The sequence below is a fragment of the Trachypithecus francoisi genome, unplaced genomic scaffold (assembly GCF_009764315.1).
Source record: "Trachypithecus francoisi isolate TF-2019V2 unplaced genomic scaffold, Tfra_2.0 Lachesis_group7, whole genome shotgun sequence".
Taxonomy (NCBI): domain Eukaryota; kingdom Metazoa; phylum Chordata; class Mammalia; order Primates; family Cercopithecidae; genus Trachypithecus; species Trachypithecus francoisi.
This window is the reverse complement of record NW_022681472.1, coordinates 88,778,870-88,790,874: the sequence shown is the minus strand read 5'-3', so window position 1 is coordinate 88,790,874 and position 12,005 is coordinate 88,778,870.

Sequence of the window (12,005 nt, the reverse complement as noted above, 5' to 3'; positions counted from 1 at the left end):
GTGTGGGGAAAAGCCCACACCAACACAGGCAGTTGCAAAATGTACAAAAAGAATGAAGGAAAGCCTGTTCTACTGCTCTTTGGGTCCCTCAGTGGGAAACATCAAGGTGAGAAAGAAACTAAAAAGAGAGTGGTGGAGAAACCTCTGGAGAGAGTGATGTGAGTCCATAAGGTGAGATCCCCTATCCCTTCCACTGCGCAGGGTGCTACCTTCCACCCCCACTCCAGAAGGGGGGGCTTCAAGGGGGCTTGCCAGGACCTGCTCCATTCTATCCCGTGGAACAGGATAGACTAGGTCTGACTTCTGCCTAAGTGACTGAAGAAGATGACCAGCTGCCCCGGGGGTCATGAGTGTGCTGCTTCTTTGGAGTATGTTCACTCATAGACAGGCCGGGGCCTTCGTGCACACCCTGGTCAGACAGTGACTCTGCAAAATGTGGGCTATAGCAGGCAGCTTAGAACAGCCTCAGATCCTTCTTGGTGGAGGGTGGGAAGAGGAGGAACAAGAAGCTGCAGGTGAGCACCTGGTGGCCGAAGAAGGGGATTCAGGAGCCCACCTGCCTGGCTCAGGGGGGTGCAGGTAGGTCCTGGAGGGCCATCCAGAGCCCACAGGAGGAAGAGCCCATTCTTTGGAGCAACAGCCAGGCCCAAGTGGACAAAGCTAGTTTATAACTAGGACGGCTCTAGGGAGACTTTTTTGATAGGTCTGTTCGTACTTTCTATAGCACATCAGAACTAGCCACAGAGAAGTAAAAGAGCCAGACCAGGCAGAGAGATGGAACAGAAGCAGAAGTCAGCCACACTCCCATTTGCCACGGCAGATTGCACCCCAAAGCCAACCCAAGCCACAAGAAAAGAGAAGATTTAGCACCAAGGCAGCTGAGAGTTCGAGTAAATATGTGCGACTGGAATCACCACAACTCTCAAATTTCGAAGTCTCAAATTTCAAAGTGAAAAACTAAAGCAACGTAGGAATGTCTGCTAATTTTCCTTTGAGTAAAAAGTAATTATTAGTCTATCGTTTTCATCCATAGTCAGAGGACAGTAACCAAAACTGTCTAAGGTTGAAAAGTTGCATCGTGATTATCATTCAAATGTCATCTGGTTTATTCAATCTGCACACAGATTGAATAAACCATCCCCTCACCCCCCAACTCTCTCTCTCTGACACACACACACACACACACACACACACACACACACATTGAACTCAACTGGGGATACAGAAATAAATACGACATAAACTCTACATATAAAAAACTCATTTGGGGGGCTGGGCACGATGGCTCATGCCGGTAATCCCAACACCTGCACTTTGGGAGGCCGAGATAGGTGGACCACCTGAGGTCAGGAGTTCAAGACCAGCTTGGCCAATGTGGTTAAACCCCATCTCTACTAAAAATACAAAACATTAGCTGGGCATGGTGGCATGCACCTGTAATCCCAGTTGCTCGGGAGGCTGAGGCAGGAGAATCGCTTGAACCCGGGAGGCTGAGGCGAGATCACACCACTGCACTACAGCCTGGGTGACAGAGTGAGACTCCATCTCAAAAAAAAATTAAAAATTAAAAAATAAAAAAAACTCATTAACTGGTTTTTTGGAGGGGTCAAATACATCCTTACGGTACATTCTACCAATTACCAAGATAGACCTCAAAGCAAAATGCCATGGGAGGTCATGGGAGAGAGACTGGGGCACTGCAGTGCCCTAGATCACAGGTTTTCCTGTCTTTGAAATGTTTGAGAAACCCTGAAACAAAATATTTTGATTCCTTTTAATAAGTATAGAAGGGCCATTGTCTTAGAGAATAAAGGAGGCTGCACCCACTTCCCCAGTCTCAGCAGCATGTGAAGGTCAAAGGTCTGATCCTAGCCAAGAAACCTGCCCCCTCCCAGGGTCATTGACAGTCTCATCGAGGGCTTCCAGAGACAAAATGCCCAGGAAAACAGTGAAGAAGCCCAGAAGCTCCGGTTTGGAATTTTACCAAATTCAGTACCTACATCCAGGTACAAACACTCTGCCCTCCAACTGGAATAGCTGAATTCTCTTGCCCGGTGGTTCTTCAGCCTCCACTTTCAAATATCCTGAGGCTGTTCAACCCAGCTCTGGACAGGTCTGACGGGGATAATGTTCTCTCCCAGTGTTACCTTAAAGATGTGGCTATCTCCCTGTGGTATCTACTCTTTGTCCTCGTTCTCCCCAAATTTCCTCACAAAGCAAGCCTGCTGTTTTTCCACCATGGCCCCTAAGAAGCAGGATGATTCCAACTCAGTCCTGTCCCCCAGTCCCCCAGTCCCCCAGTGCCTCTTCCTTGGGCTAAACTGCCCTTGTTCTTCAACCGTTTTTGTTTTGTTTTGTTTGTTTGTTTTTGTTTTTCTGATTTTTTTTTGAGACAGTGTCTCCCTCTGTCGCCCAGGCTGGAGTGCAGTGACGCATTCTCGGCTCACTGCAACCTCCGCCTCCTGGGTTCAAGCGATTCTCTTGCCTCGGCTTTCTGAGTAGCTGGGACTACAGGTGCGCGCCACCGCACCTGGCTTATTTTTTGTATTTTTAGTAGAGACAGGGATTCACTGTGTTAGCTAGGATGGTCTTGATCCCCTGACCTCGTGATCCGCCCACCTTGGCCTCCTAAGGTGCTGCAATTACAGGCTAAGCCACCTTATCCAGCCCTTCAACTGTTATTTTAAGCCATGATTTTGAACCCCCTGTTCATCCTGTCCTGTCTTGTGAACATGATTCAAGTACCCTCTCAAATGAAGTCAGCTTTAAACTGAGAGATGAAGGAAATGAATGAGCAATGCTATAACTGTGAGAAGGGTTCCAGGAGGAGGGGAAGGCAAAGGCAAGACCCTGAGGCAGAGGCATGCTCACAGCTCCTAGAACAGCAAGGAGCACAGTGCCGCAACAGAAGCATGAGCCGAGCGGAGTGCAATCAGAAATGAGGTGAGAGGGCCGGGCATGGTGGCTCATGCCTGTAATCCCTGCACTTTGGGAGGCAGAGGCAGGTGGATCACCTGAGGTGAGGAGTTCGAGACTAGCCTGTCCAAATTGGCAAAACCCCATCTCTACTAAAAATACAAAAAAATTAGTTGGCTGTGGTGGTGAGCACCTGTAATCCCAGCTACTCCAGAGGCTGAGACAGGAGAATCTCTTGAACCCAGGAGGCTGAGGTTGCAGTGAGCCCAGATTGCACCATTGCACTCCAGCCTGGGTGACAGAGCAAGACTCCATCTCCAAAACACAAAAAGAGAAATGAGGCGAGAGGCAGTCACAGGTTAGGCTAGGCTGGGTCTTATAGGTAGACCCAGACCCGGGATAAACTTCCAAGTAATGAGAGAAGCATTATTAGATTGATTTTTGAAAGACATCACAGTGCAGTTTGAGAGGCAGGCAGCAAGAGATGATAGAGAAGACCTCTGAGGCAGTGGCCACTGTGGTCTGGGAGCATTGACATGGCATGTCTTGGTGCACAGACATTGGTCGTGGTCCTTGCAGTGGGGATGGGGGGGAACTCAGAGGCCAAGATAGGAGAATCTTAACATCAAGGGTTAACTTTAGTATTTTTTGTTTTTATTTTTTATGCTTACGATGTGTCTGGCACTTTTCTAAGTGTTGTAGATCCTGGGACAAGGGTTTTGTAAGAATTACAGCCCCCCTTTTACAGCTAAGGCAACTGGGATGCAGAGAAGTAATGACAAACTCCACAGGAAAAAGTCTGGTGCTGCTGGGAAAAGGTCTTGGGCTTCCCAAATGCCAGCCCCACACTCTTCTGAAGTGTTCTTGTGTTTATCTTTGTGTTCAAAGCCTCGAGAATGTACATTTCCATCCAAGGTCAGCATGTTAGGGGGTGACACCAATGTCCTTACCAGACTGCAGCAGTGTTGTTCACTGAACTAACCCCATTATGTCACAGTTGAATGTGGAGGAGCAAACCGGGCAGAGTGGCTTTGTGAAGGTCTTCAAGTTGCTCTGCCAACCAATGGGGAGTCATTAATGATTTCATGGTCCCCTTGGGCCATTGGCATGACATTGATAACGGAGATGAAGAGATTTGTGTCCTTGATCTCCAAGGCTAGGCAGAGAGAGAGCTCATCACCAGGTTCCAAATTAGCAGACAAGGCCCTTGGAGAACTTGTGGGGCTAATTAGTATTAGGGATGAGTTTAGAGATGAGCTTGTGTGCACACGTTCTCAGGACGGTCCCATTGGACATATCCTTGGTTCTGAGTGTTAATTAAAGCTTCTATACTGCAGCTTGAAATTTAGCAGGAAATAAATTAACATATGTTCATTCCATAGACAGAAGGGATCATCCCTCCTTGAAGTCTCATTCTCTTCCATATTTGGGCAGCTGGACAAGTTCCAGGGCCACCACCTGGCGATCTTAGAGTTCATTCTCCAGATTTGTTATAGTCCCTGTAGTATCTCTCTAATTAGCAATGTCAGAGTCTTCATCCTGGCTCCCAAATCTCTTAGGTTAATTGAAGGGCAGAGTGGTGAGGGGAAGTCTGAAAGATTGGGGTTGAAATTCTTGTTCTAGCAGTAACTAACTCTGAGACCTTAAAGTTGCAGAGCCTCTCAGAGCCTCAGTATCTCCATCTGGAAAATGGGAATGAAAAGAACAAAATGCCTCCTGGAGTTAGTGTGAAGATGAGAGGACTGAGTGATATCCAAGGAAAAGGCATAAAGTGAGCCCTCGGGAAAGGGCTGCCTCCATGTGCTTAGTCCTAGAGTGTGTCTGGTCACTGTCCTCCAGGTACCTTTGGAGAAATGCACCCTTCTGATTCTAACCTACAGCAAAAAGTACCGATGTATCTCCAGTGCCCGAGGGCTAGCGCTTTGTGCAGAGGCACCCTGGTACCCAGAGATCCTGGGTCTTTCACTGTGTTGCCACATGAGCCTCCAACGAGAAGGAGCTGCCAGACACCAAGGGGTGAATCCACAGTAAGGAGGGCTCGGATTGTACTTGGCACTTGGATTTGGTCCAGTAATGGCAGAGATGATGAAGAAAGCCCTTCTTCTAAACAGTTCCAGAGACTTATGCGGATCATCATATATTAGGACTCTGTGGGGGTCATTAGTCAGAACCCTGTCCACCTCACCCAGGGAAATCTGACCATCCAAGGCACGCGGCTCCTAGTGCATTTAACTCCCAACAGAACCCACATCACTCCCTCACTTTGATAAAAGGCTGCTCTGCCGTCTGGGGGTCAGTGTAATGGGCAGAGTCCCTGGGAACAGCCTTGAGTTGATGGGTGCAGGATATCAATGCTGCAGCTCCCTGGCCCCTGCCTAGGGCAGCTCTGAAGTATGACCTACACTGTTTCCTGAGCTCCTCTGAGGGGTTGAGCCAAAATCACCCTCCATGGGCCTTTGCTTGACATCACAGCCTTGCTTGGTCTCCTCCCCTACACAAACCCACTGCCCCACAACCACACCAGTGTTTTCAGGTGCGCACTTCCTAATGCAGCACTTTCGCATTCCTTATTTCAGGATCTGCTTCTGGGGAAGCCAACCTAAGGTAAAAGGAAATTCAGATAACAAATATTTTGTACTCACTATGTGCCAATCACTGAGTTAGAAGGTTTTTCTTATTTTTAATACATTATCTAATTGTATTATCATAATTAATGTTTGGGGATTTTTAGAGGTAAGGAAACTGGGGCTCAGAGATTTAAGCAACTTGCCCCAGGTCACACAGCTGGAAAGGGGTGAGCATCTTAGCCCGGTAATCCGGTCCTCTTGCCTCTGCCTCTTTGGCTTGGAGGGTAGGGTGGAGATGGAGGCAGGAATGCTGAGAGCATCTCCAGGACGCTGCAAAGCTTCTGTCTCTTCTATATGTTGAAGTTTCTGTGCTGTATTTTATTTTTAAAATAGGTTCTATTTTAAAAAGAGAAAGTTGAAAGCCAGTGCGTTTTATCTTCTCCACGGGACAGCAATGAAGATAAAATGAAATAATGACTGTAAAGTGCTTAGCACAAAGCTTGGCACACGGCATACAGCTCGTAAATGTCTGCAGACAGGATTATATATTTATAATGTGCACTCACAATTTATATGCGCTTGTCATAAATATGCCATCTATAATTTAAGAAAACAAATAATTTACCTATTTTCAACAGATGCAAATACTGTCCATGTCTAGTTAGTAGAAATAAATTATCGAAACATGCGTATATGCATTACTTCTACCTATATATTTATTTAGAGTTAGTGGATACAAACGATTTGATCGGCTCGGCGTGGTGACTCCCACCTGCAATCTCAGCACGTTGGGAGGCCTAGGCAGGTGGATCACCTAAGGTCAGGAATTCAGGACCAGCCTGGCCAACATGCTGAAACCCGTCTCTACCAAAAAATACAAAAATTTGCTGGGTGTGGTGGCAGGCTCCTGTAATCCCAGCCACCTGGGAGACTGAGACGAGAATTGCTTGAACCCAAGAGCCAAGATCATGCCATTGCACTCCAGCCTGGGTGACAAGAGCGAAACATTGTCTCAAAAAAAAAAAAAAAAAGATTTGATTCTAAGTTATGTGCATGCGTGATTCCGTGTGATTCCTCACAGTAATGTAGCAGGTTCTGGGATGTGGGTCCTTAAGAAAGGTGAGGCCAGGCGCGGTGGCTCAAGCCTGTAATCCCAGCACTTTGGGAGGCCGAGACGGGCGGATCACGAGGTCAGGAAATCGAGACCATCTTGGCTAACCGGGTGAAACCCCGTCTCTACTAAAAAATACAAAAAACTAGCCGGGTGAGGTGGCGGGCGCCTGTAGTCCCAGCTACTCGGGAGGTTGAGGCAGGAGAATGGCGTAAACCCGGGAGGTGGAGTTTCCAGTGAGCTGAGATCCGGCCACTGCACTCCAGCCTGGGCAACAGAGCGAGACTCCGTCTCAAAAAAAAAAAAAAGGTGAAAATTGGCCAGGTGCAATGGCTCACACCTGTAATCTGAGCACTTTGGGAGGCCAAGACAAGTAGATCACCTGAGGTCAGGAGTTTGAGACCAGCCTGGCCAACATGGTGAAACCGTTTCTACTAAAAATACACAAATTAGCCAGGTGTGGTGGTGCATGCCAGTAATCCCAGCTACTTGGTAAACTGAGGCAGGAGAATCCCTTGAACCCAGGAGACAGAGGTTGCAGTGAGCTGAGATCGAGCCATTGCACTCTAGCCTGGGTGACAAGAGCGAAACTCCACCCTCCCCACCCATCCCTTTCCAAAAAAAAAAAAAAGAAAAAGAAAAAGAAAGGTGAAAATTGGCCAAGCGTGGTGGCTCACACCTGTTATCCCAGCGCTTTGGGAGGCCGAGGCTGGCGGATCATCTGAGGTCAGGAGTTCAAGACCAGCCTGGCCAACATGGTGAAACCTCCATCTCTACTAAAAATATAAAAATCAGGCCGGGCATGGTGGCTCATGCTTGCAATCCTAGCACTTTGGGAGACTGAGGCAGGTGGATCATCTGAGGCCAGGAGTTCAAGACCAGCCTGGCCAACATGGTGAAACCCTGTCTTTACTAAAAATACAAAAAGTAGCCAGGGATAGGGGCACAAGCTTGTAATCCCAGTTACCCAGGAGGCTGAGGCAGGAGAATTGCTGGAACTTGGGAGGTGGAGGCTGCAGTGAGTCAAGATCATGCCACTGCACTCCAGCCTGGGAGACAGAGCAATACTATGTAAAAAAAAAAAAAAAAAAAAAAAAATTAGCCAGGCATGGTGGTGGATGCCTATAATCCCAGCTACTCAAGTGGCTGAGGCAGCAGAATCGCTGGAACCTGGGGAGTCTGAGGCTGCAATGAGCCAAGATTGTGCCACTGCACTGCAGGCTGAGCAACAGAGTAAGAATCTGCCTCAAAAATAAAATAAAATAAATTTTTTTAAAAAAGGAAAGAATAGAACAGAAAAGAAAAGAAGTGGAAATCAGCTTGATACCCCCACCTCAGCCCTATCCCTACTCTCACCCTCATTGTCTGTGTATTTTTCAAAAATGGAGGGAATTTTCCTCACCATCATCTGCTCATCCCACCCCTGTGCCGCTGTGCACCAGCAGAGAGTACCCACAGACAATTATCCATCCAGGTGTGGACCACCCCTGCCCCAGACCCAGAGCTCCATGCCACATTCACTCATCACATAGCAGATACTTGGCAGGACCTACTGCGTGTCATGTTCTGTGATAAACACTGGGACAGACACAGCAGAGAAACAGCAACAACAATAATCCAACAGACACTCCCCCTGTCCCCATAGTGAGGGAGATTGATAACAATCAACCAATGTATACACAAATGTATATGACTAGCTGCAGTAACTCTACAAATCCTATGGAAAGAAAACTGTTTCATGAGTCTAGAAGGGCAGAAGAGTTCTCTGCAAAAGAGACATTTGAGAGGAAATCCAAAGATGAATAGGTGTTAGCCAATGGAGTGAGAAAATCTTCAGATGGAGCTAGGACCTTAAGGTGGAAGGGAGCAGGGGATGCTCAGGCACAGAGCCGGTACCCAGAGAAGAGGAGCAACATGAGACTGGAGAGGTGGTGAGGGCCATACAAGCCACATTAAACACATAGGGCTGGATTGCCTGCAGGACCAGGGAATTATTGAGTGATGAAGTTCAGAATTTGCACAAAGCACCCTAGTGACTAAAGAAAATGGATGGTGGGAGAATGGAGAAGGCACAGGCAGCTTCCAGTCCAGAAGCTGCCCATTGCTCCATTGTTCAAAATAAGCCAGCAATCCCCTTCCCCCGGCCGGCTCACTGATCTATGATTTAGGGGCATGCTGCACCCACCGAACCACTAAACATTACCCACTCTCACTCCCACCTACTCCCCTTTGGCCACATGGACAAATATTAATAGATTATTTCCCAATCCCCAATTTTTCTTTCATTCCACTTTGAGAAATAAAATCAGATTCAGAACATGGAACAGCTTATTAAAAACGTAAACTCACTCCTGGCCTCTGTGTGTTTGTAATAAAAGGTATTTTTTAATCAAAAGAAATTTCTAACTTACTGCAGGGCTCAGTTTGCTGAACTTACTCTGTGTGAAATGCCACTTTTCTATAGGACATGGGCTGGCATCAGGTAGAGAATTAAGCAGCTATCTCAGCTGGCTGTGATCAGCTCTTTAAGAGATCACACACTTGGGAATGCATCAAGATTGGAGGAGTCTGAGGCTCATCACCAAGAAGGTGTTTGGGTCGGATATGTTTGAAAATAGATGAACATCTGAATAAAGCCTGCCCCGAGGAATGGAACAAGTTGATTTCATTCACTCAACTGTTCAAAAAATATTTATTGGGCTTCATCTATGAGCTTGACTGTCTTAAGGCACGAAACGTCTAGAAATGACTCCCATATGGTTCCAGGCCTCAAGGAATGCCCAAACTAGTGGGGAGTCCGATAGGTCAATCACACACTGCAGCACAATGAGCCAATTATAAACTACAATACAATAATGAGAGCCCTCAAGGAGAGATACACAGCGGGAAGACAGAGGAGGAAGAATGAGCTCCTCATATTCCAGGAGGGGAGAAGAGCTTCCCCCAGGGAGGAAGCATTTTACCTGAAACTAGTCAAGACCCTGTCTGTTGCAGACTCAACTTGGCTTAAATGAAAAAAGGGAATTTATTGACCCGAGTAAACAAGTCCAAAGGTACAGCCTCAGGCTTGGATGGAGCCGGGGAACCTGGCCAAGGGAAAGGCCCCTTCATTTGCAGGTCCCGGGGCAGCTCTCTCTCCACCTCATGGCTTGGCTTTTGCTCTCACCAAGCTTCAGGCTTGAGCACATTTCCCTAAATAGTGGTCAAGCAGCCCCCAGAGACTCCAGCAACTCCAGAGAAGAAAAGAGCGTATTTCCCAGTAGCTCCAGGAGTAGTCCTGGGCCGACTGTCTTTGGCCTGGCTTAGCTCTTTTATCTCCCTGGGCCGATCCCTGCTACTAGCAGGTGTGAACCCAGAAAATCTGAGACAGGTCTCGGTTAATTTAAAAAGTTTATTTTTGCCAAGGCTGAGGACACACCTGTGACACAGCCTCAGGGAGTCCCGATGACCTGTGCCCAGGGTGGTCAGGGCACAGCTTGGTTTTCTACATCTTAGGGAGACATGAGACGTCAATCTATACATGTAAGAATACATTGGTTCTGCCTGGAAAGGTGGGACAACTTGAAAGGAAAGCAGGAAGACTCACAGCTGGAGGGAGCTTCAGGTCACAGATAGGAGAGACACAAACTGTTACATTCTTTTGAGCTTCTGATTAGCCTTTTCAAAGCAGGCAAATCAGATATGCATCTATCTCAGTGAGCAGAGGAGTGACTTTGAACAGAATGGGAGGCAGGTTTGCCCTAAGCAGTTTCCAGCTTGAGTTTTCCTTAGTGATGTTGAGGGGCCAAGATATTTTCCTTTCATGAAGGGTTAGGAGGTGTTGGCTGGGGTAGGCCTGGGCCATGCGCCCATCCTTGCAGTCAGAGGAGTGGGGAAGAGGTTGTGCCAACCTTTCCTAGTGACATTTATTCCCAAACATTCATTAAGGAATACTGTGAACCAACCACTGCCATGAGAGAAGAGGGGGCACCAGGACAAAAAGAACAGAATTCTCTGCCCTCGGGGAGCTTACAAACGAGTAAAAGACATAGTGGAGCAGATGCAGGAAGCACAAGCACTCGGGGAAATAAACCAAGGAATGGGGGTGCAGTGCTGGGAGGGGGCCTAGGCTGCTGTGTTAACAAGGGGAGTTGAGGATGGTCTCACTGAGGAGACACCGTTCGTACAGAAGCCGAAGGGGCTGAGGCCTGAGCCAAGTGACTCTCTGGGATAAGAGAAAATGTAACAGAGGAGGGAAGTTTTTTTTTTTTTTTAAGGTAGAGTTTTGCTCTTGTGGCCAAGGCTGGAGTGCAGTGGTACCATCTCAGCTCACCACAACCTCTGCCTCCTAGGTTCAAGCAATTCTCCTGCCTCAGCCTCCCAAGTAGGTGAGACTACAGGCGCCCACCACCATGCCCAGCTCATTTCTGCATTTTTATTTCACCAAGTTGGCCAGGCTGGTCTCACACTCCTGACCTCAGGTGATTCACCCGCCTCAGCCTCCCAAGGTGCTGAGATTACAGACGTAAGTCACCGCACCCAGCCAGGAAGATCCATTTTTAAGGTCCTGAGAGAGCAAGGGCCTGACAGCTTTCAGGAGCAGCAAAGAGTCCCCTAGCTTGACCCAAGTGAGTGACCAGGAGAAAAGCACGTCAGACGGGAGTGGGAAGGCGGGGCCGGAGCATGTGGTACCTTAGAAAGTGTGGGAGAGGTGGCACCCCAGGGGAAAATTAAGATCCTCTGATCAGAGACCCAAGGACGGATCCTGGGGAGAGGAGAGAGAGGTGTCTTGCTCAGGGTCCTAGAGGAGCATGAACGGACAGGTGAGGAGAGAGTGGCCCCGATACAGGGAATGGCAGGGAACGAGGGCAGAGAGGTTAAAGACAGAGTGCGTTCTAGGAGTCAGCCGCTGTTTGGGCTACAATATTTAAAGAAAGAGACTGCGTCTGGGTCAGAGTTGCCAGGAGGAGACACAGGAAGGAGAAGGACCAAGTGTGCGGCTACGCTTTGCTCCAGGCCCCTGATGGAACCGTGCTGGTGTTCAAGAGAGTCTCTGGAGGCAGAAGACGCCTCACAGATTGAATCAGCTGTGCCTCCTCATCTCCTGTCCCAGGAAATCTGCAAATATTAAAATGACCACTCAAGGAGAACATAATTTGATTTCAGGTTTAATGGAAGGACTTTGTGTAAATGTGGAGATTTAGAGAGAGAAAATTATTCCTGGAGATGGATTCATTTGTATTTCTTTCCAAAACCATGGCAAGCTGCATATTTAAAATGTTAGATGAAGAATATTGCAAACAGATAACCATCTATTTTCTTTCCCTAGAAAGGGTAGATGACATTTGGGATCCTCTTGGCAGATAATAATATTAGTGAATATTCACAAAATACCGAAGCTGGCAAAGCACCGTGCACATGTGTATATCATT